The sequence below is a fragment of the Pelophylax lessonae genome, assembly GCF_965119305.1.
Source record: "Pelophylax lessonae genome assembly, chromosome: 6".
Classification (NCBI taxonomy): domain Eukaryota; kingdom Metazoa; phylum Chordata; class Amphibia; order Anura; family Ranidae; genus Pelophylax; species Pelophylax lessonae.
The window spans coordinates 280,149,009-280,173,932 of record NC_138773.1 but is presented as its reverse complement, the minus strand read 5'-3'; the positions used below and the strand labels follow the sequence as shown (position 1 = coordinate 280,173,932).

At 42.6% G+C, this 24,924-nt stretch overlaps 1 protein-coding gene across 1 annotated transcript in view; it reads left to right on the top strand.

Annotated features, from left to right (window-relative positions):
- The first annotated feature begins 2,425 nt into the window (after positions 1-2,425).
- Positions 2,426-24,924, top strand: part of LOC309558300 (protein mono-ADP-ribosyltransferase PARP15-like) — a 78,882-nt gene continuing 56,383 nt past the window's right edge. Inside the window, exon 1 of the mRNA XM_082261356.1 lies at positions 2,426-2,539. The gene's annotated coding sequence lies outside the window, so the exon portion shown is untranslated. The remainder of the gene's footprint in view (positions 2,540-24,924) is intronic.

Sequence of the window (24,924 nt, the reverse complement as noted above, 5' to 3'; positions counted from 1 at the left end):
CTGTAGAGGGGCGTGGCTTGTGAAGTAATCACAGAGACATACGATCCTACATAGCAGGATTGCAGGATCACATAGCCTCTCTGATCACTTTAGTGAGAATGACAGACGGCTGTGTTTACATCAGCCGTCTGTCCTTCTCTCACTACTGAGGGAGATCACAAACGCTGGCTCCCCAGGTAACGAGCGGGGGCAGGAGCGCGCGCTCGCCCCCTACAGTCTCCTGAGTGAGTGACGTAGGGCTACGTCGCTTTGCCCAGCAGCGGCAGAGTGCCGCAGTAAATGTACGGTGGGCGGGGTGCAAGTGGTTAAGCTCCTCCACTCAGAGCAGTGTTGCCAACCATTAGTATTTTTACTGGCAGCCAGTAAAAGGGCACTTTTCTCCTGCCAAAAAAGGACAGTGACAGGAAAAGATTGCCAGTTAAAAATATGGCTGTGGTGCTCAGCTCAGAACTGTCTATGTGCAGTTATGGTCCAGAGCCAGCCGAGACCATCTGAGTGCCTGCTACAGTGTGTTTGGTTGATGCTGAGCTTAGCGTGTCCCAGAGGCGTAACTAGAACCTTCAGGGCCCTGATGCAAGAAACCATGAAGGGCCCCCCAGACCCCTGGCCGGGGCCCTTACCTTCAAGCCCAGGGCTCTTCCCACTAATCCTGGGGCTCTTTACACTCGTTGCATGGCCTTTTATTACGGTCCCGCAGCAGGATTCTTTCACAAGTTCTGCAGTGGGCCCCCTTCCTGCAATCTTGGGGCCTCCCCACAGTGGTGCAATGCCAGGGTCCGGTTGCAAGTGTGACCTTTGCGATCCTGGAAGTTCACCCACTGGTTTGCTACCGGGCCCCCTGGAGCATGGGGCCCGGTAGCGATTGCAACCCCTGCAACCCCTGTAGTTACGCCCCTGGCGTGTCCTGTAATGTCATGGTGCAAGGGAGCCGAGCGGAGCCGGCATAAACCTCGTGTGGGGCGGGAGCAAGGAAAGCTGGTAGCGGGACTGTCAGTGATGTTCGGACTGGATTGGACTGATGGGACCACCTGGCGTGGAGAGAAACTGTCACTGTGACTAAGGAGGGGACGTGTCGTGTCAGCAGAGATGTATAGTACCTAAGTAGAACTACTTCACTACTGTACTTAAGTACCGAAAGGCGGTATCTGTACTTTCCTGGAGTAGAATTTTTTTCTCCTACTTCCACTTTTACTTCACTACATTTTTTCAATGATTTCAATACTTCTACTCCGATATTTTTTTTTGTGCTGCATAGTTACTCGTTACAATTATAAAAATTACCACTGGCAGAACAGTAGATGGCAGGTTTCATGAAGCTCAAAACGTGTATTATCAGCGCATACGAAAATAAAAGCTACTGTATGTATAAATAAAAGCTGCATTTGAAGTAATAAAAAACAATATGATGTTCAAACTTTTCTTTAAAAACTACATAACACAGTACTTGTACTTTTACTTTCAGTACTTGAGTAGCAAAATTTAAAAAAAAAATTACTTGCAATACTTAAGTACAAAAAATGTTGAATACTTTAGTACTTCTACTCAAGTCACATTTTGATCGAGCACTTGTACTTTTACTCAAGTATGGGTTTCGAGTACTTTATACAACTCTGCGTGTCAGGAAGGTGTCTTCATCATCTGTGCTGCTGCACACTGCTGTCAGTGTCACTGTGAGAGTCAATTTCATGTGTGTGTGCCACTTATTCCAATTTCTTGCCCTCCTGAGTCCTGTCCCTGAGCTACTTTCTCACTATATTGAAAATAAAATAAGAAACATGTTTTTTTGCCTTAATATCTACCTTCAATCGCATTGCTAATTGAACATTGTACTAAATTGTAGCTTAAATACTGAAATTTGCACTTAAAACTGATATTTTGCAACTTTTAGAAATGCTAGTAAAAACTTGGCTGTGCCAGTAAATTTTGGATATTTTGTCAGTAAATTTCATTGTGGTAGGTTGGCAACACTGACCTAGATCTCCTTCTTTACTCCACAGCCTTGGGGTTGATTTACTAAAGGCAAAAAGAATGTGCACTTTGCAAAGTGCAGTTGCAGATCTTAGTAAATGAGATTAAAGCTTCACTTTGCAAAGAATGCCCAATCACGTGCAAGGAAAGAAAAAAAAAACAGCATTTTTGCTTGCACATGATTGGATGATGGAAGTCAACAGAGCTTCTGCTCATTTACTAAGCTCTGGAGCAACTGGTTTTGCAGAGTGCACAGACTATTTCCCTTTAGTAAATCAACCCCATTGTGCGCAATCCTTGAAAGCAGGACCAGCTTATTTTGTGTACTGCAATATGGGACTTTCCTGTTCTACCTTAACACACTGGAAACAAATATGTGGTCTGTTATAAAAAAAAAAAACAGAATATTTCATTCCTGATAATAAGAAGGTGGAGCTTTCACAGTAACACGAAACTAATCTGCCTTTCTTTCACTTTCATGTTTTGGTTCGGAGCAAAGATATTTGAAAGACACAAGCAGCAAATCTGAGCAGAAAATATCACAGTTCTGCATATTATCCACAATCGCAAGGTACGTTTTTATTATCTCTACATATTATGGTGTATGCATGTGTATACATATGTGTTGTTTTAGTATATATTTATATCATTGTTGGGTGTGGTCGTATAATTTAAATGCTAAGATCCCTTTCACACGGGCATTCCGATCAGGTCTGCCTGTCAGTTTTTCAGGCGGATCTGATCAGACCCTCTAGTCTTTTCTTTGGAGCGGCAGATGATGTCCGCTGACATCTGCCACCATCTGATCCGACCCTGTCTGCCAAAAACAGACGGATGGGGATCCTATTCCCCATCCGTCTGGCAGATCGGATGGCATCGGATGGAAAAAGACAGGCAGTCCATTGCTATCTGGTTGCCCCATAGAGAACAAGACCCTGTCCGTGTCAGCTCTGCATAGCGGAGCAGACATTGACCTGTCATCCGCCTGCACAGATGAGTAGAGAAATCCGTGCTGAGCAAGCAGATTCCGCTTCACAGAGGTGCCCGTGTGAAAGTTCACTTTTAAGAAAAAAATAATGAATACACAGGGAAAAAATATGCATTTATTATATTTTTCCACAGGAGCCTTCAAAACATTGCACCCGCGATCGGTGGACCAGTGGATCATGGAAGCAATGTCAGACTCCTGCAGACACATCCTCACAGCTACACCAAATTTAAATGTGGCAGTGGCTGCGGGGGGAGAGGAACCCCCGCACGCTGTTGTTGCTTGGGGGCTGTGGGTATGTGAAGCGGGTGCTTAGGAACATGTTACATGCTATACCTTAAACAGAAAAGGTGTGCCCCCACCATCACCCTAGATATGGGTGTAACCAGGGCTGGTCCAAGACATTGTGCTGCCTGAGTGCAAGAATGAAATGCTGCCCAACCCCCCCCCCCCCCCCAAAAAAAAAAAAATCACGCCCACCAAAAGGCCCCCACATCTATATTATTTTATATAAATATTGGGAAGCTATTATATATACTGTTATCTTCTTCCATAACTCACCACCAGACCGGTCCACCAAACACCCACTTTCTGTCCTCGGTCCTCCTGTGTCTGCTGCGAGCACCGTCCCTGGAAGATCCAGGCTGCCCTGCGTGAAATGGAGTGCACTGATGTCTGACGTCATTGCGCACACCAGGGTCACTTGAGGGAAGTTCCCAGGAGGGGACGCTCCACCTCCTCATCAGTTTGCACTACAGGCAGCAGTATGAGATGGGGAAATGCCGCCGTAACGCGCCGCAAACTGAGGACACAAAAAACTGCTGAAAAAAAAATCTTGGGTGTCAATTTGCCGCCCCCCTCAAAGTGCGGCCTGGGTCCAATGGACCCAGCAGGACCCAAAGTAGGGCTAGCCCTGGGTGTAACATGTAACATGTTCCTAAAGGTTAGCTTAGTTAGCCTTTAAAGCGGAGTTCCACCCAAAAGTGGAACTTCCGCTTTATGCAGTTCTAACCCCCTGACATGCCACATTTGGCATGTCATTTTTTTTGGGGGGGAGCGGGTACCTAGTTTTGACAGGTACCCGCTCCCACTTCTGCTCAGAGCGCCGCGGCGCCCTGGGCGGAAGTTCGCCTCCCTCCCTCCCTCCCTGCAATCTTCTGGGACATGTCAGAGGTCCCAGAAGATTGCCGGCCAATCACGACGCATAGCGCAACTCGCGCATGCGCAGTGCGTACCCGGCTGTGAAGCCGAAAACTGTCACAGCCGGGTGCCCACACCAGTGATGCCGGCGCCGCAGACAGAGAGGGAGAAGAGCGAGGCTTCGGGCGGCCGCATCACTGGACCGTTGGACAGGTGAGTGTGTGAGGCTGGAACTCCACTTTAAGCTTGTAGAAGTTCCATTTGAGTTGTTTGGCCAATGAATGGAGTGGAGAAAATACGTGATGCATGCCACTAATCGTGGAATGATTGCTGGTACCAGAAATGGTGGTTTCAGCTTCTTGGAAACTGCTGTCCTAAATTTTTACACCCAGTAGTCCACAGAGTTTACTGGAAATTGTGTGGAAAAAAAAATACAGTGTGTGACAGTTCTGTGAATACACCCTGGTAGGGCTTAAACCCCGTGCGTGTGCAGATGTCTAGAGGTCCCAGCGCATGCGCAGATGAGCCACAGGGCTCTCTTGGTACATCTGTGCATGCGCAGAGGGTGGGGAGAAACCTATCATGAGAAATATGAATGGATGAATGCCACATGAAAATGCCAGGTGCCTGGCTGTTACTAGAGAGTAGAGCTGTGGAGAGAAATTTCCAAGGAAGAGTGGGGGCATCAGTGCAGGAAAAGTTTTTTTGCAAAACTTCCTAAAACTGAGGGAGTTCTTTTTTCTTTGGAGAACTACAGAAACCCATTGTGTCATTTTTTAAGCTTAGGAATACTCTTTGGTTATTTTACAGCCCGAGGAAGACTGCATTAGACATACTGGGTTAAAGCAGTATTAAACCCAAAAGCAAACATTTATTAAATTGCAGCTTACCAGTTCTGAGATGTGATGGCTGCAATAGTTTTCTTTTTTAGGCTTTCTTTCTTCTATTTTCATCTGGTGATCCAGTCAGCAAGTCTGTTGTTTTTCACAAGCTCAAGCTCTCCAGTAGAATGTATTAGTTTACAATGTAAACTTTACATGGACACAGACAAAACCACCTAAAACGGGCAGGGGTGCTTAAAATTATCAGCTTTTAATTATTCTTGCAAAACGTTGATCCCAAAAGGGAAATGGTTGCTGTAACTAATTATAGAGGGTAAGTTAGAGTTTGGCTTCACTTTTTTAGTGTACTTAAATCTACTAGTACATCTAACACTTAGCTTAGTGATAGAAAGCCCAGTGTTAAATGGTTTGTCTCATCCATTCTTTTTGGGATAAAGGTTTTACATAAATACATGAAAGCTGATTATTGTAGGCACCCCTGTCATTGGTAAATGGTTTGTCTCAACCCTCTAACAAGCAGGACAGCTTGTTCTCTTGAAAGCGAGCAGAAATACTAGTCAGATCACCAGGTAAAAATAAAAGATTGAAAACCTAAACAAAACCAAAAAAAAAAAGAAGGAAAACTAATGCAGCCATCACATCTAAGAATTGATAAGCTGCAATATAATAAATGTTTGTTTTTGGGTTTATTACTACTTTAAGGAGACTCTCCAGACAGAGTCTTTGCTACACATGTATGGCTGGTAGTGATGGGTTTGGGTGTGTTTGGATCGAGCCCACCAGGAAGCCCAATCATAGGCAGTGAGGCATTTCCCGGTCGGCAGCTGCACATACATACACTGCCTATGATTGGTGGTGTGCAGTGACGGCTTCCTGGTGGGCTTGGTCCAAACACGCCCGATCCCATCGCTAATTCCTAGTATAAAAAGCTGATTTTTTTACATTTAACCACTTAAGCCCTGGAAGATTTTACCCTCTTCCTGACCTGTTTTTTTTTGCGATTCGGCACTGCGTGATTTTAACGGACAATTGCGCGGTCGTGCGACGCTGTACCTAACCGAATTTGACGTCCTTTTTTTCCCACAAACAGAGCTTTCTTTTGGTGGTATTTGATCACCTGTGCGATTTTTACTTTTTGCGCTATAAACAAAAAAAGAGCGTCAATTTTGCAAAAATAACAATATTTTTCACATTTTTTTATATGAAATTCCCCAAAAAAAAAATGTAAAAATCAAAATTTTTTAACATTTTAGGCCAATTTGTTTTCTGCTACATATGTTTGGTAAAAAAAATCGCAAAAAGCGTATTTTGATTTGTTTGCGCAAAAGTTATTGCGTTTACTAACTAAGGGAAAGATTTCTGTCATTTTTGGTGTTTTTTTTTAACGAGTAATGGCGGCGATCTGCGATTTTTTTTGCGGGACTGCGACATTGCGGCGGACAGATCGGACCCTTGACTGAGGGGTACCAGTGACATTACTGCAGTAATCAGTGCTATACATATGCACTGTTACTGTAAAAATGACACTGGCAGGGAAGGGGTTAATGTATGCCTGGTGCTTACTAACGTGTGTGGGGGGAGGTGACTGAGTGACACAGGGACAGATCGCATGTTCAGCTTTGCTAAACCGTGCAATCTGTCACTGTCTGTCACTTAGGAGATCTTAGTGTAAACAAAGCGGGCGGATCTCCACACTCAATTCCCCGACAATCGGGTAAGAGCAGTGGTGATCGCCGCCGCTCCTCCCCTGGCCCGACTCCCGCTGTGACTGAATACAGCGGGAGCGAGCCTCTGGGGGCGCACGAGTGCTGCCCACAAGGGGAGGAGTCCAGCGACGTAGGGTTTTGTCATTTTTGGTGTTTTTTTTTGCGGCACTGCGACATTGCGGCGGACAGATCTGACCCTTGACTGACATTTTTGACACTTTTGGGGTTACCAGTTACCATTACTACAGTAATCAGTGCTATATATATGCACTGTTACGGCAAAATGACACTGGCAGGGAAGGGGTTAACTTTATTGGGGAAGGAGGGGTTAAGTGTGTCCCTAGGGGCGTGCTTCTAACTGTGATTGGACATGGCTACTGGTGTAGGAACAGTGATCAACGGTCCTACATAGTAGAACCGTATGATCACTATTCATACACAGGGGAGAATGACAGGCGGCTTGTTTACATTAGCCGCCTGCCTTTCTCCCTTCACAGCAGACGATCGCGAGTGACCGGCGGACATCAGGTCCGCCGGTCACACGCACGGACTTCCCAGGGAACGAGCCAGGGCGGGCGCGCGCCTCCGCGGGCGCGTGCTCGCCCGCTATTGGCTCACAAGCAAGTGACAGGCTAGTGACGTACCCATACGTCACTTTGCCTGGCCGGGGCTGACCGCCGCAGTATATGTACTTGCGGTGGTCGGCAACCGGTTAAGACAATAGTAGGACATAGTTGCCAACATTTGCAAATTTTTTCCAGGGACACTTTGCAGCACAGCTATCAATTACTTACCACACCCACTTCCCTGAAGCTCCACCCACTCCGCATAATTAATCTCCACCTACTTCAGATCTATCAGATTATAGGGTCCACTCAATAAAGAGAGAATTACAGGAAATTGAAAAGGGAATTTCAAACTAAAGGGGAAAGTAGCAGAGTTGGAATAATTCTCCCATTCAGCTGCACTACTTCTGCCTAAAGTTTAAAATTCTCATCACAATTCCCTGCAATTCCAAAGTGTGAAATGTGCTCAGGTGTGACCATATAAAAAATGTAATATGGAAATAAAGTGCAAGGTGTAAATAAATATGATTATACTATTTGGTATAATGAGGTTTTATCGTACTTATTTACACCTTGCACTTTATTTATATTTACAAAATTACATTTTTTGTATGGTCACACCTCAGCACATTTGACACTTTATTCACATGTCATGTTACCAGATATTTTTGCACATAAGATTGTTGCTTTCATCCTACCTACCTTCATGTCTGTGAATGTGTCTTCACTCTCCAGGGGTCCTTCTCTGCTCTTCTGTGGCAGCCAGAACCGGTGAGGCACTGCCGTGAATGCGTGCTTTTGATTTAAAAATAGCGCCAGGCGGCGCCATTACGTAACTGAGCATGTACCCGCCCGGCTGAGCTTGTACGGCCTTTCCTGAGCCCGGCAGGTGTCGGAATGGCGCATGCACAGTTACGATGTCGGCCGCAACCATTTTTTTTATAGGGCACCGACTGCCTGTAACGGCGCTTTCCAGGACAATATAAATTACCGGGGACAGGCTCCTATTTGCCGGGACTGTCCCGGCAAAATCGGGACAGTTGGCATGTATGGTATGAGAAAACCTCAGAGAGGAGCTTGATGTGCACTTGGAGGAAAATACAGACTGACGGTAGAAATGAAAAGAGGCAGAAAATTGAAGTTGATACCCATGGCAAAATATCTGAATTATAATGTAATATTTTTAGAAAACTAAAAACGAAACTTGATCACTCGCTATATCGGTGGCAATTTTGTGCTTGTTTTCTGTTCCTTGTTTGCTGTAATGCATCAGCTCACTGAGTAATCACTAGTGGTGGAGATTTTTCCTTGCACTTTGTCCCACCCTATAACACAATGGGCAAGCTGGCAGGTCCTTTCACTGTATGTGTGTATATGCAAATCAGGAACTTTCTTTCCCAGCATGTTTACATACCACTGAATGGGAATTTCCCAGTCTGGAAAGAAACCTATGCACCTTTATTTATTATTTTCATAAACTGTGAAGCACTGGAATGTTTAATCTCTATTGCTAATTAGTAGTGCATTAGGTTTGTATTTATAGCATTTTCACTTACATCAAGAGTCAACTCTGACGCACACACAAGATGGATAATATTTAAAATCTTTATGCTGTAATGACCACCAGCCATAATTCCGCTTAAGCAAAAATCTGAACATTTAGTTTTATGGGTTTTTTTTTTCATTATTCTGCAGTCATATTTATATGTGCTCTCCCTTCATTGTTTAACTTGATTTACCTTTGTCTGATGATGACTGTTACAGGTAAGTACCAGAGGTGGGAGGACTCTATGGGGGTTGATTTACTAAAGGAAAATAGACTGTGCACTACTGCAAGTGCAGTTTCTCCAGAGCTTAGTAAATGAGGTAAAGATTGACTTTACAAAGAATACCCAATCACGTGCAAGAAAATTTAAAGCGCAGCATTTTTGCTTGCACATGATTGGACGATTGAAGTCATCATTGTTTCTGCTTATTTACTAAGCTTTGGAGCAACAGCTCTTGCAAAGTGCGCAGTCTATTTTCATTTAACCACTTTACGACCAGTCACTGTGCCTCTACTGTGGCACAGTGGCTCGTTCCCGTCCAGCGACGTAGACCTACGTCGCTGGACTCCTCCCCTTGTGGGCGGCACTCGCGCGCCCCCAGAGGCTCGCTCCCGCTGTATTCAGTCACAGCGGGAGTCGGGCCAGGGGAGGAGCGGCGGCGATCACCACTGCTCTTACCCGATTGTCGGGGAATTGAGTGTGGAGATCACACAAGCGGGCGGATCTCCTAAGTGACAGACAGTGACAGATTGCAGGGTTCAGCATAGCTGAACATGCGAACTGTCCCTGTGTCACTCAGTCACCTCCCCCCACACACGTTAGTAAGCACCAGGCATACATTAACCCCTCCCTCTCCAATAAAATTAACCCCTTCCCTGCCAGTGTCATTTTTACAGTAACAGTGGATATGTATAGCACTGATTACTGCAATAATGTCACTGGTACCCCTCAGTCAAGGGTCCGATCTGTCCGCCGCAATGTCGCAGTCCCGCAAAAAAAATCGCAGATCGCCGCCATTACTCGTTAAAAAAAAAAACACCAAAAATGACAGAAATCTTTCCCTTAGTTAGTAAACGCAATAACTTTTGCGCAAACCAATCAAAATACGCTTATTGTGATTTTTTTTACCAAACATAGGTAGCAGAAAACAAATTGGCCAAAAATTTAAAAAAAATTTGATTTTTACATTTTTTTGGGGGGAAATTTCATATAAAAAAATGTGAAAAATATTGTTATTTTTTAAAAATGTACGCTCTTTTTTTGTTTATAGCGCAAAAGGTAACAATCGCACAGGTGATCAAATACCACCAAAAGAAAGCTCTGTTTGTGCGAAAAAAAGGACGTAAATTTCGTTTGGGTACGGCATCGCACGACCGCGCAATTGTCAGTTAAAATCACACAGTGCCGAATCGCAAAAATTGGCCCAGACGTAAAACAGCAAAATCCTCCGGTGGTAAAGTAGTTAAAGAGGAAATAAACCCAGTGTGTTTTTTTTGTTTTTTTTTTCCCCTGAAAAGTAAAAGCGTACTGTGCTAGTATGCATCGCATACTAGCACATTATGTGACACTTACCTCTAAACAAAGCTCTTGTCATCCCTGCTGGATGCCGCATCCATTTTCAGCCTTCCTTCCTGGTCTGCAGGCTCCGGCTATGCTACTGGAAAGAAACAGCAGGGGCGACCGTTCCTTCAGAGCACCAATGACGTCATTGGCGCACTATACAGTAAATATCTCCTAAACGGTGCAAGTTTAGGAGATATTTACAGTACCTATAGGTAAGCCTTATCATAGGCTTTCCTATAGGTACAACTTACAGAGGAGGGTTTACAACCACTTTAAGTGGTTGTAAAGGCAGAAAGTTTTTTATCTTAATGCATTCTATGTGTGCAGCAGCCCCCCTCAGCCACCCAATACTTACCTGAGCCCCATCTAGATCCAGGGATGTTGCAGGAGTGTCTCGGCAGCCCGGGATTCCGCTCCTCATTGGCTGAGACAGTAGCGCGGTGCCATTGGGTCCCGCTGCTTTCAATCAAAGTCAGTCAGCCAATGAGGAGCGAAAGGGGCGGGGCAGGCCAAGGCTCTGTGTCTGAATGAATACACAGAGCTGTGACTCGGGTACCCCCCTAGCAAGCTGCTTGCTGTGGGGGCACTCAACAAGAGGGAGGGGCCAGGAGCACCAAAAAGCGACCCGAGAAGAAGAGGATCTGGGCGGCTCTGTGCAAGACCACTGCACAGAGTAGGTAAGTATAACATGTTTTTAATTTTTAACTAAAAATAAAATGAGACTTTACAATCACTTCAAGTAAATTAGCCTTCTAAAGTATAGCTAAAGGCATTTTTTTTTTAATGTTGTATCGAGGAGAGGGATTAGAGCACCTGTCAGTTTTATTGCTGTTTGTGCTCCCGTAGGATTCACCCTCTCTATTTGTCCTGTTTACTGTTATCGCCAAAACCGAAAGTAAAAGAAAATTCCAGATGTTATGTTGTCCCCAGAACAAAATTAGAGGGGAAATCTTCATTAGGTCTGGTGACAACCACAGATTTCCTCACTTTGGAGGGATTTCCGCTCACTTTTGGTTTTCGCAATGGGGCAGAAAGTGAAGGGAAATCTCCCCAATGGGATGCAAATGGAAAAAAAAACCTGACAGAGGGGTTAACCCTCCCTATCCAAATGAAAAGAAAAAATTGCCTTTAGTTCTACTTTTAGGTCTGAGAGTTGCAGCCTTGTAATCTCTCTGAGCTTGCTGGTACCTGGAAATGAGCTTGGGTTTGACACTGGGGTTGTTTGGAACCCCTGTTTGAACCTGGAAGGTAATTGTCACTGTTGGGCCATTGAGCTGTGAGCGGGAAATGTCAATGACCTGAAGGCAACTGAACCTGGAAGGTAATTGTCACTGTTGGGCCAATGAGCTGGCCATGTTAGGTCAATGATGTCACCAGCATCCTTGCCCTGTTGTTTACATGAAGTCTGCAGGATGGGGAATTCCCCACCTGCAGCTCATTGGCCCAGAACTTACAGTTAAATTCTGGGTTCGCCCACGCTCATCCCTGCCTATAACACATGTTGTCTTCCAGCTCCTGAGTAACCATAACAGGGTAAAGCAAAGCCCAGAGTTGTTACATTCTTTAAAAATGTAGGGTTTGGTTATGTGCCCTGCACTCTGCTGAGCTATCCTATTATGTAGAGCACTGCAGCAGAACGGTGCCTATGATCAACACTAGGGATAAGGTCCAGGTTTGCTGCTACCATGGGTTTGAGGCCAGTCCAGTGGGTTTGAGATTCACTTTTCTGACTCATTTTTGTGCATAGGCCACGCAGTACAACCATAATGCCCTGCTAGACTCTTGAACTATGGCCAGAAGGCTTAATAGGGCCAATATAGAGAGCATTTGGATAAGCCAGCACCCTTACTATAAGAAGGGGGTTCACAGAGCAACCATGATGTCAGAATAATGGAATCTGCTTTAGAGAAAGGATAAGAAAAGCTAACAACTTCATAGAGAAAGAGATGCAGGTAAAGGTTAGAAATTGTACTCTTGATTGCTAGCTATTTGGGAAATCCCCTTTGCTTTTTTTATTAGGGACTTTTTTGTCTTTCATTTTAATTCATGGTTTATTTGAGGTCAGTGTTTTTTCAGCTGCTGTCACATGCATAGAAAACATTTTTGTTTTTGCTGCATGGGTTGGTATTTTGGGGGTCTTCATTTATTTTGAGGGTACATTGCCTATTATTTTGTTGTATGTTGATATGGCCTTTGATAAAGCCATTATTGTAGGTCAAACTGCTTTTTCTGCAGCAAGCCTTACCTTAAAAAAATAGCTTTTGTTTCAGGAGGTATTATTTTAAGGGTACAAGGCTTTCCTTTAAAAAAAAAAAAAAAAAAAAAAAAAAATGGTATTTGTTTCAGGGGTAGGGTTTTCATTTCTTTTGTTGTTTTTTTTTCTATTTTATGTTGATAGAGACTTTTTTTTTAAATTTTGGGGCACTCAGGGCACAACTTTCACCATCTGCCCTCGGAGCTGCTTTTTGCTGACAGCATACCATTGCATAATTTGAAAAAAAAAAAAAAAAAAACGCTAGAACACTGTGCACTTAAGCAACCACACATTCTATTACTAAAATTCACCATACCCTCCTATCCCCATATTTTAAAATTGTATACTGCTGTCTCCTCTGAAGTATTTTGATTCCTGTAGCAAAGTTCCAACCTGTGCTTTTTCTGTCTACTAAATTTGGGTCTAGTCTTGATGTTTAAAATTGTCCTGCTCTTTTTTCTAGTATATGCAGGACAGTTGTGCATCAGCAAGAAGCGGGACAACATCAGCCAACTACTGGCCAAATTCTATATCCTGAACAGAGTGAGCCTATTGCCGCTTAACCACTTTACCAACGGAGGATTTTGCTGTCTTCCGTCCAGGCCACTTTTTGCGATTCGGCGCTGTGCGACTTCAACTGACAATTGCGCGGTCGTGCGACGCCGTACCCAAACGAAATTTACGTCCTTTTTTTCCCACAAACAGAGCTTTCTTTTGGTGGTGTTTGATCACCTGTGCGATTTTTACTTTTTGCGCTATAAACAAAAAAAGAGCGTTTATTTTGAAAAAATAACAATATTTTTAACATTTTTTTATATGAAATTCCCCCCAAAAAAGATGTAAAAAACAATTTTTTAAAAAATTTTTGGCCAATTTGTTTTATGCTACATATGTTTGGTAAAAAAAATCGCAATAAGCGTATTTTGATTGGTTTGCGCAAAAGTTATTGCGTTTACTAACAAAGGGAAAGATTTCTGTCATTTTTGGTGTTTTTTTTTAACGCGTAATGGCGGCGATCTGCGATTTTTTTTGCGGGACTGCGACATTGCGGCGGACAGATCGGACCCTTGACTGACATTTTTGACACTTTTGGGGGTACCAGTGACATTACTGCAGTAATCAGTGCTATATATATGCACTGTTACTGTAAAAATGACACTGGCAGGGAAGGGGTTAATTTTATTGGAGAGGGAGGGGTTAATGTATGCCTGGTGCTTACTGACGTGTAGGGGGGGAGGTGACTGAGTGAGTCATGGACAGATCGGATGTCCAGCTATGCTGAACAGTCCGATCTGTCACTCCCTGTCACTATGGAGATCCGCCCGCTGTGTTTACACACAGCGGGCGGATCTCCAGACTCGATCCCCGACGATCGGGTAAGAGCAGCGGCGATTGCCGCTGCTCCTCCCCTGGCCCGACTCCCGCTGTGAATGAAAACAGCGGGAGCGAGCCTCCGGCGGCGCGCAAGCGCCGCCCAGAAGGGGGAGTGTCTGACGACGTAGTACTACGTCGTCAGACGATAACGAGCCACTCTGCCGCAGTAATATTACTGTGAGCAGACGTAAAGTGGTTAAAAAGCATGTGTTGCTGCTAGAACTGAATTGTTTTTAAAAATCAAACGTATCAGATGTAAGCCAAGTTTATTGTATAGGAAAAAAAATATATTCCACAGCCAAATATGTGCTGTCACTAGAAATTTGAGAATGACTATAAAAATGTTGCTGTTATGTAACACCATGTACATATTGATTTTTTTTTTTCCAACAAGTTTATACCATGTACATATTGAAGACATCCCCAAGCATATTCTTTAAAGGCATAAACAAATATAGTGAAACAATATGATCCCACATAGCAGCGCTCAAATAAAAGTGTACATACAATATATGTGATCAAAATAAATGAAAATGTGAAAATAATCACTCTGAATCCATTGATCCAGTCCAAACAATAGTCCAGTGAAAAATAATCCAGTGAACAAATGTTCCAGTGGAACAGCATATACTATCCAATAAATAAAGAAAAGTGAGAGAATAGTGATAATATAATAATCCGGTGAGATTCCAGTGCCAGCTGAATAGAAACACACCAAAAAAGGGTCCACCACCTCTGTGCTCCACTTCCCTCAGCTAGAACACTCACCCCCACTTATTGCCCTCCACTCTCATGGATCTGGCTGATCAAGCTTAATGAATTCCACCACGGCTCAGGATATAAGGAATGTTGGGTCCTTGATGACTAGTACGCTACCACTCCACATATAACCTGTAGCTCAAGGGTGGCTTCCCCACAGCCTGGTTAAAAAATCATTGGAAGTGATGCACCTTGTCCTGACCAGGACCTGGAACACACCATATGTTAGGGGTGCCCCAAGCATACTTCACTTCCAATGATTTTTTAACCAGGCTGTGGGGAACACAATGCAATTAATACTCATTTTAAAAAGTTGCACAGATTTTTACAGCCCATCTCTGGGTAAAAAAGTAAATCCCATAAGGGACACCCCAATCAAAAAAGGTGACTGCAAACGCTGGACACCTATCTCTTCACAAGGGCATCATTTTGACATCTTCTGTGAAAACATGCTTTTTGCTCCATTCTTCTAGAATGAGCCTTAATTCAGTCACCATTAGGAAATTGCAAAGTGGTCTTCAGAGGCACTTGAAATACTTCCACGGCCTTCCTTCTACCTTAAGGCATCTTACAAGCCTTACAAAGGAGGGCTCAAAAACTGGATATCTGTTTCCTATTTTTGGAAGAGTCTAAAGAAGGTTGATTAGCGTGAGAAAGCTCTTGAGACCAGTTACTGGACCTTGCCAGAACAGATGACCACTAGTGATGGGCGAACGGTTCAGCCCTAACATCAGTTCGGGCCAAACATTTGCCTTTTCGGCTGTTCGCAGAACACCCGAATTTGCAGGTTGTTTGCTGGGCATTCCCCCCCCCAGTGAACAAAAAAAAAAAATTATTGATACATGTCCCCCAGGACAGTACCCCCACACACCTTTTTTTGGCCAATTATTTGCATATAAGCCTTAAAAAAAGGCACTTTAGATTTTTTCTGTTCGGCTCCCTTAGACTTCAATGGAGTTTGATGTTCGGGTTAGAACATTTCACCTGTTCGGGAGTTCTGCTGCAAACTGAACAGGGGGGGGGGGTGTTTGCCCATGCTAATGACCCCATGCCTAATGAATTGTGACAACCTTTTGGTCCTTGTCATTTTCAGCACTGACTGCTTGAACAAGCCAGAATTCATCCAGTCATTTTCATCCATGTCTCTCCCTTTGTAAGAGTCTGAAGAGGGCTGTTTGCCTAGGAAGCAGATGGGCACTGTCCCCTACCTTCTTTGGTAGCTCTGGTCTTTATTTGGTGTTGGCATTTGTTTTTTCTGCAGAAGTAGAAGGCAGGCAAAAAACATTGAGCTTGTTTAATGACTATTAAGCAGCAGTGCAGTGCCTCATCCGTAAGGAAGTTTAGGATCTCCGTAATATTAAGGCAAGTGTCTACTCCAGCCATGATATTGCACTGCTTCCCCACTGACCCACTGATTGACACCTCATATGCCGCCCAGAGACCAGCAGAGGGGCTCCCTGATAGATGATGCATTTAGCATGTGAACACAGGGATGTGAAACACAGGGATCGAAAACCTTTTCATAGTAGAAATTGGAGACTCCTCAGCTTGTACAATACAAAACTTTGTTTATTTTCTTAAAGTAAAGTAAAACATAACAAAACAAAACAGAAAGGTTTCACGCTTTAAAAGGGGAGAGAGATATATGATAGATGTTACCTGCCTTCAGAGTGTAGAATGGCCTTTTCTCAGCTCTCTCTCATAGTGGTACATTTATACTGTATGTAAAGATGACATCAGCAAAAAGTATGTCCCAAGAAGGTAGTATTACCAAAAATAAAAGTAACACCCACTGTTGCATATATGGTTTGGATCTATAGTAAGACACATAAATCCTCCTAACATACTGATATAGGAACTCAGAATAGAAATACATACGTAGCAAAATTGCTTCTCTGTCCTTCACAAAGACATATTGATGTAATCTTCAAAACTAACATATTACATTATAATATTCATATGTATTTCAAAGATTTAAAAAAAATACTAAACTCTAAATCTCTAACGATTCCTCCTCAATCCACTAAAATCATGAAATCAACTAATAAAAATGCATTTATCATAAATAAAAAATGTCTCTGATCATCTTTTTTTTTTTTTTTTTTTACAATACAAACAAAATTATAACTAACAATACAATAAATACTAACATAAGCTACCGTAAATTTGAGTATGTCAGATAATGTACAAAGGCACTTCTCCAAAACCTGGAGATTTTCCTTTGAAAAATGTAACTATTTAATTTCATTAGAGACTAAAAAATCATTATATTAATTTATTCATTTTAGCTAGTTTTCCATCCAAATGATGTAATATCATAAAAGATTTTCTTCCTTCAATTAAATTAAACAATAATCTGTTTAACTTTTTGTTAAATCTTAAATCTTTAACCGTATCATATAACTATTTTCCCTATTTCAATGTGAGGAAGAAGTAAATAATATCTTTAATATGTCAAATTATATTGCTCCAAAATAAAAATTATTAATTATTAAAAAATATATCTTCTATCCTAGGAAAATTTCTTTAACTAAATGATTTGTAAAATATAAGCCTTTATTTATTATCTTTAACACCAAACAATTATAAGTATGATAAGTAACTCTCCATTATTCAATTGCCATATTCATTTTTGTATATTCTATCTATCTATGACCAGCAACGCAACTCTTTTCTATACTCTTTTTCTAACATTCTGTATTATTTAGTTCAACAGTAACTCATTTTGAACACATTAAATCAGATTGTTCTCTTCCACACAAGCCTGTATGTACTTTAACTATACTTTTTTCCAGCTAGATATAATTAGCATCTTTTTCACTAGAAGTATATATCCATAAGTCATTATGTAAAATTCCTAAATCTATTATTTTTAAAATAAGATAAATCTATCCACTAATTGGTAATAATGCTTCAAATGTACAATTTTTGTACATCCTTGTTATAGCAACCCATCCATCCAACTATCCCAAGTTGTGTGTGTTCTAACAAAATTAGTAAAATAAAATAAATTATATTTTTACAAGTTTATTATAATATGTGTTTCTGTAAAATAATTAAGAAACCTAGATATAACAACTATAATTTAAACTAAACTAGTATCATTATTATTAGCTGTTGCTGTGATATCAATCTTCCAAGGATCTACTAAACTAACGGTTGTGTAGGAGAAAGTATCAGATTTCAATGTCAGCATGGAGTCACTTATGTTTCCTTCTATCTAGTCACTACCATCAACATTAATACAGCAGATTTTACACTCAATATTCCTATAACTCATATTCTCCTATATCAGACAATTCATAAAAAAATTCATATATGAGAATCGCATCCCAACTCCCCCTCTCATAATAATCGAACGATCAGAATGTCTCTTATGAAACAAGTCCATATGAGGAAAACGTTGAAGTCCATCCAAAAAACTATAGCTCTTGATAACACATTTAGAAAGGAAGTAATAATGGAGGCAAAAACAAAAAAGTAGTGACAAATAGAAAGTTTAGTTGTGCTTGTCTCATAGACATATAGTGGAATTCAAAAATTCAGAAAAAAATAAAATAATTTTCTATAACCTTAGAAACGAAAGACATATCTAGGAGAGAAAATGAAATCAAGTATCACATTTTTATAAAAAAAAATAATATATTTTTCTTAAGTAATTTTCATTGATCAATATGGACCATTCTAGGCTCATAGTCCTTTCTACGTTTTTTACCAATTCTTTGAACAAAAAATGAACTATAGTCCCAATTAACTTAAGAAAAACAAAGAACCTTCCCAGTTGGCATCCCAGGTACCTTCAGATCTATAATTCTTAACCATAACTTGAGCTACTGGAATATATTTATTGACATACTCAGAAGTAGAAGTCTTATCAAAAACATAATTTATATTTAAATCTAGCAAGGGTCTAGCCATACTTTGTGCAGCAAACTTCTGAAGTTCCTGAACCTGTTGTTGCAATGTTTGCAACCACACTTCTTTCTTTACAACATATTGTAAATAACTAAGTATACTAATCTCAAAATATAGAAGAATAGACATTCTTCGTCATGTCATCAACTAAAAAAGTGACAAACCTATACAAAAAAATAATAAAGCTCTTAAGCCAAATATTTAGCAGGTAAATAGGTCACCTTTAGTTTAGGATTACCTTTTCTTTTGGATTGTTCTATAAACAAATAAGACAAGAGTCAGAAGTTTGATGACAAAGGGGTCTAAAAATAAGTATTTCAAATATTGACTTTCATTAGCTCATACAAAAAAAATAGGTACTGGATGTGCAAAAAGAGAATTATTTCACTTCAATACAGTTCTAGCCAAGTATAAGGAATCAACTGACTTTCAATATTTATACAATACATTTTATCTCCACTATCAGTCTGCACTGATTCTAACTAAGATAAAATGTCAGGGTCCCTCTCTTTATCCTGTGATGGAATTAAATCTTGTAAAGGAGTAGCTTTATCAGATTCTTGTATTCTGACTACTACATTCACAATTGCTTTAATTTTGCAAAAGGATCACTGATTTTGTTTGATCTTTCCTATATGTTCTATTACTGAAAGAAACTTGGTCATGTTGAAGTGGATTATTTTTGAGAATGTCAGTAACAGGTGTGAGCAGAAAATGTGGACTGCCACACAGAATATCAGGCAAAAATATAGTGTAAAGAATATAATTTATTTAAAAATAATTGAATAACACAAATGTAAATGCACCTCCAAAAAACTAAAACTGTGTAAATCAAACCAGATAACCAAATGATAGTGACTTATAACCAACAACTGCTCAAACCAAATATATACAGAAAACAGGATAAACAAATTGTAATCGTAACAGAGCCAGGGTCATACATGGGAGATCAAGCAGAGGGAGCTTGGAACAAGACAGAACAGGGATAGGGTAAGAGGAGACGGAGTAAGCAGGTAGGAAGGAATCAGCTGCAGGGTCAGGGTCAGGATCAGGGTCCAGGATCAGGATACAGGGACACAGGAACACAGGTCAGGGGCACATGGAGACAACACCAAGGCAGTGAGGAAGAGCATGCACAGAGTTTAAATACACTTCATAGAGGCAGGCTGGAGCAGATCGGCTGGCATGGAGGCAGGCTAGGGCAGATCAGCTGGCGTGGAGGCAGGCCGGAGCAGATCAGCTGGGGTGGAGGCAGGCTGGAGCAAATCGGCTGGCATGAAGGCAGGCCAGAGCAGATTGGCTGGCGTGGAGGCAGTCCGAAACAGATCGGCTGGTGTGGAGGCAGGCAGGCTGGAGCACATCGGCTGGCATGAAGGCAGGCTGGAGCAGATTGTCTGGCGTGGAGGTAGGCTGGAGCAGATTGGCTGGCATGGAGGCAGACTGGAGCAAATCCGCTGGCGTGGAGACAGAATTGGGTATTGGCAGGATTTTACGTGTTGGGAAAAACTTTTGTTTCTTTTTGGGTTTTGCCACTGAGGTTCTGCATGAACACAGGGCTGTGAGTAGGGGGAGCAGCTGATGGCAAAGAAGGATTTCTGTGGGATTGGCACAGGCAGCGGAGAAGATGTAATCTTCAAGGGGTTAAAGGCAGGGTAGGTGCAGCAAGTGGAAACAGGGTATTGGCATATGGTTGGTAGTAGGGTATACTAGGCTGCAACTGTGGTTGCTGTGGGTGATGGAGAGAGAGATCTTTAAGCAGGCGGGTGTCTAGCAGTAGGAAGGGGTTGATGCAAGCTGACTGAGGCTGAGTGCAATATATCTGACGGTCTGACCATGCTTGCAGTAACGGTTGCACAAGATTCGGTTTACACTCTGTCTGACAAGAGACTGCACTGCATTAATACACTCTACTAGCACCTGTTAGGAACATGCTGAATAGTGCTCAAAGAAATAAGCCGAGTCATCCTCCAATAACCATACCAGTGATTCTACCTGAAGGGGGGAGGCCATATTGAAGGGGGGAGAAAAGTCATCACTGCCTTTAGGAGTACTGGACAAAGCCAACTCAGCACAAACTTGAATCAATGGCTGAACATCACCAAACATCATCCTGCCCTGATAAACTAGGGAATGAGCAGGTCGAATGGATTCTAACAGCTGGTCAGTGGCCCACTCCTTTAATATCTGGCAGCAGTATTCTTTTTTCCCTGTCATTAGCAAAGAAAAGTAGATAACCGCCTCAGGATGCATCTTTCAACAAACAGCAGAGCCAAGATGGCTTCCCTGTGCAGTTCTGGTCAGGACTGGCCTTGGTTTTATGTCAGTAACAGGTGTGACCAGAAATTGTGAACTGCCACAGAGAATATCAGTGTCAGGAACACAATACGCATTCCTCTATGGCACTGCAGAAGCGCACTGGAGTGCGCATGCGCGGACGCCTATCTGCCCGTTTAGCGGCAAACGAACTTTCGCCAGTGCGCGTGCGTGATGTGCGCACGCAATAGTTATTGCAGTTGGCGCCCAAATGGCCTATTAAGGGTAGCAGGCACACTCATACTTTGCTGTCTTGTCTGCAGCTTCTCCTGTACCTCCTGATCCTGAAACCTGCTGTATTCCTGATTAACCTCCCGGCTTGTCTCTTACCGCGCTTGTCTGCTGCCCGCCCTAACCTCGGCTTGTCCTGTGACCATCCTCCTGCCTTATCCTTGTCTGTTTATCTGTCATCGGATCTGGACTCGCTCACCCCCTGGTGGGGCGACCCTGAGGGCCGCGACCTGGTGCTATACACGCAGCGAAGTCCATCGTCACCATCTGAGGCTCTGCTGAAAACCGGTTGGCACTTAGATTTCGCACCTCAGGCTAGCCTGTGTCTTCCACCAAGGTGACTTGTCTGTGTCCCTTCATCTGGATCCTGTAAGGCCACCCTCTGCATGTCAGGCTTGCCACCAGCTCCCTGACAATCAGTGTAAAAGAATATAATTTATTTAAAAATAGGTGAATAACACAAATATAAACGCACCTCCAGAAAACTAAAACTGTGTAAATCAAACCAGATAACCAAACAATAGTGACACACAACGAACAACTGCTCAATCCAAATATATACAGAAAACAGGATAAACTAATCGTAATCATAACAGAGCCAGGGTCATACATGGAAGATCAAGCAGAGGGAGCTGAAAACAAGACAGAACAGGGAGAGGGTAACTGGAGATGAAGTAAGCAGGAAGGAAGGAATCAGGCTGCAGGGTCAGTATCAGGGTCCAGGATCAGGATGCAGGGACACAGGAACACAGGTCAGGGGCACATGGAGACAAATCCAAGACAGTGAGGAAGAGCATGCACAGGGTTTAAATACACTTCCTGCAACTAGCATCAGGTGATGACTCATTGCGCATGAGATGTCAGCTTCTGGCTGCTGGGAGACACCTGCTGGTGGACACTGGAACTGTAGATGGATGTGGGAGCTACAGTGCCCCCCAGCAGGTGAGCCCTTTCCTGACAGAGAACCAACCATGCCTGTCATGGACCAAATAGAAACATAAACTGTGAGTAAATAAACTACAGTACATTTGCATTGTCACTCTGACTGCAAAACAAACACAAAGCAGCCTCAAGTTCAGCTCTTTGTGCAGACATATATCCAAGAAGCTTATATTGTAAAAAAGGTTGCTGATCTGGAATCCAAACAACAAATCCCAACACATAGGCTCCTTTGTGCCAATATCTGGATCCATCTATAAAGGCTCAGGAAATTTCCTCCCGTCAAATGTCCACTAAAAGGTGAAGTGACTTTTTCATGATTAATTACACAACTGCAGCTCTGTCTCTCACATTTCGTCATTTGAGTCAAGAAATATTTATCTCCCACTTCAACTGACAAGCCTTTCTCCTCAAAATCCAATTGTCACTAGGCAAATCTTTGTGAATTAACACCCCTTGCCTTTTTTTGTAATAACACCTTTTAGTGTAACCTGATGTGTTAGCAAAACAAGTGGTACAAAACCCACAATGTGTCTGATTTGTAGCATTGTCCAATGCACTCCTAAGGCTCCATTCACACCTGGGCGTTTTCAGCTCCAAAAACGCTCAAAAGAAACACTTCCAAAAGACCCAACAAGTAAAACCCCATTCATTTAAATGGCCCCTGTTCACATCTGAGCGTTTTGCAAAATGCCTGTAGCTGAAAAAAGTACATGAGCTTCTTTTTGGGCTGATTACCAGCGTTTTTGATAGATGTCAATGAAAAACTCCTGAAAAAATCGCGGTAAAATCGCGGTAAAAATCGCGGTAAAAAACGCTACGCTCAAGTGTGAATGCAGCCTTAGACCCGGTTCACACTGGGGCGACTTGTCAGGCGACCTGGTCACCTGACAAGTCGCCGTGGGTCACCTGCCATAGATTAGCACAGGACCCGTTCTAATAGGAGCGACACATGTCGCTCCGACTTAGAAAAAGGGTCCTGTACTACTTTGGGGCGACCTGGATCGACCTGCATTGACTTCAATGATATGAAGTCTGTGCATGCCGCTCCGAGGTCGCGGTGCGCACTGTGCACCGCGACTTCACAGGTCGTTACGGCAAGTCGGGTCGCTCCTATGTGAACTGGCTCTAACACATTTTTACTAATGAAATTGTTACATCATCCACATACACTTGAATGTAGAATGGTTAAGAGGGATCTACATTAATCAGAAATACTGAATTGTTTTAAGGGCTTTCTTTAGATCTTCAAATGATTGTATACAAGGCCTCTCCTGGTATCAAAAATATTTACCCTATATCCTCAGTGAGAGCCGGTTCACACTACTCCGACTTGTCAGGCGACTTGGTCACCTGACAAGTAGCTCCCAATGCTGTGCAATGGAACCGTTCTAATTGGAGCGACTCAAGTTGCTCCGACTTAGAAAAAGGTTCCTGCACTATTTTTTGGCGAAGTCGCCGCAATGAAGTCGCGCTGCACGGGCGACTTCAAAGTCGCCCAAAGTCGGGGAGACTTTGAGTTGGATTAGTGTGAACCGGCTCTAGGCCTCAATAATTCATTAAGATTTGCTCAGACAGATGCTTTGTCTGCAATTCTCGAGAAAAGTTGATAAGGCCCAAAAATCTTCTTTACCACTTAAGCCCCGGAAGATTTTACCCCCTTCCTGACCAGGGGGTATTTTGCGATTCGGCACTGCGTGACTTTAACGGACAATTGCGCGGTCGTGCGACGCTGTATCTAAACGAATTTGGCATCCTTTTTTTCCCCACAAACAGAGCTTTCTTTTGGTGGTATTTGATCACCTGTGCGATTTTTTTGATCATGCGCTATAAACAAAAAAAGAGCGTAAATTTTGCAAAAATAGCAATATTTTTCACATTTTTTTATATGAAATTCCCCCCAAAAAAAATGTAACAATCAAAATTTTTTAACATTTTCGGCAAATTTGTTTTATGCTACCTATGTTTGGTAAAAAAAATCTCAAAAAGCGTATTTTGATTGGTTTGTGCAAAAGTTATCGCGTTTACTAACAAAGGGAAAGATTTTTGTCATTTTTGTTGTTTTTTTTTTAACGCGTAATGGCGGCGATCTGCGTTTTTTTTTGCGGTACTGCAACATTGCGGCGGACAGATCGGACCCTTGACTGACATTTTTGACACTTTTGGGGTTACCAGTGACATTTCTATAGTAATCAGTGCTATACATATGCACTGTTACTGTAAAAATACACTGGCAGTGAAGGGGTTAACTTTTTTTGAAAGGGAGGGGCTATGTGTGTCCCTAGGGGCGTGCTTTCTACTGTGATTGGCTGTGGCTTCAGATGTATGAACAGTGATCAACGGTTCTACATAGTAGAACCGTATGATCATCCTTCATACACAGGGGAGAATGACAGGCAGCTTGTTTACACAAGCCGCCTGACTTTCTCCCTCTTCCCCGACGATCGCAGAGTGACCGGCGGACACGCGCGGGGGGGGTGCGTGACCGCGCGGGAGCGCGCCTCCGGCGGCGCTCGCTTGCTCCCTAGACCCTCACAGGCTAGCGACGTAGACCTACTGTACGTCGCTTTGCCTGTGAGGGGCTGACTGCCGACGTAGATCGGCGTTAGGCAGTCGGCAAGTGGTTAAGAAAGTTACATTATTAGATAATAGTACCTTTTAAATCTTTTTTTTTTTCTTTTCGTCCATGGACTCTCTTTCATGTATCTGACACAAAAATCTGGCATTCTCTGAGCCACAGATGAAATTAAAACTGTCATGGGATAGCTAGCTAGTTTGTGTAATTGTACATCTTTGCTGCTTTGTAAGGACTGATAGTA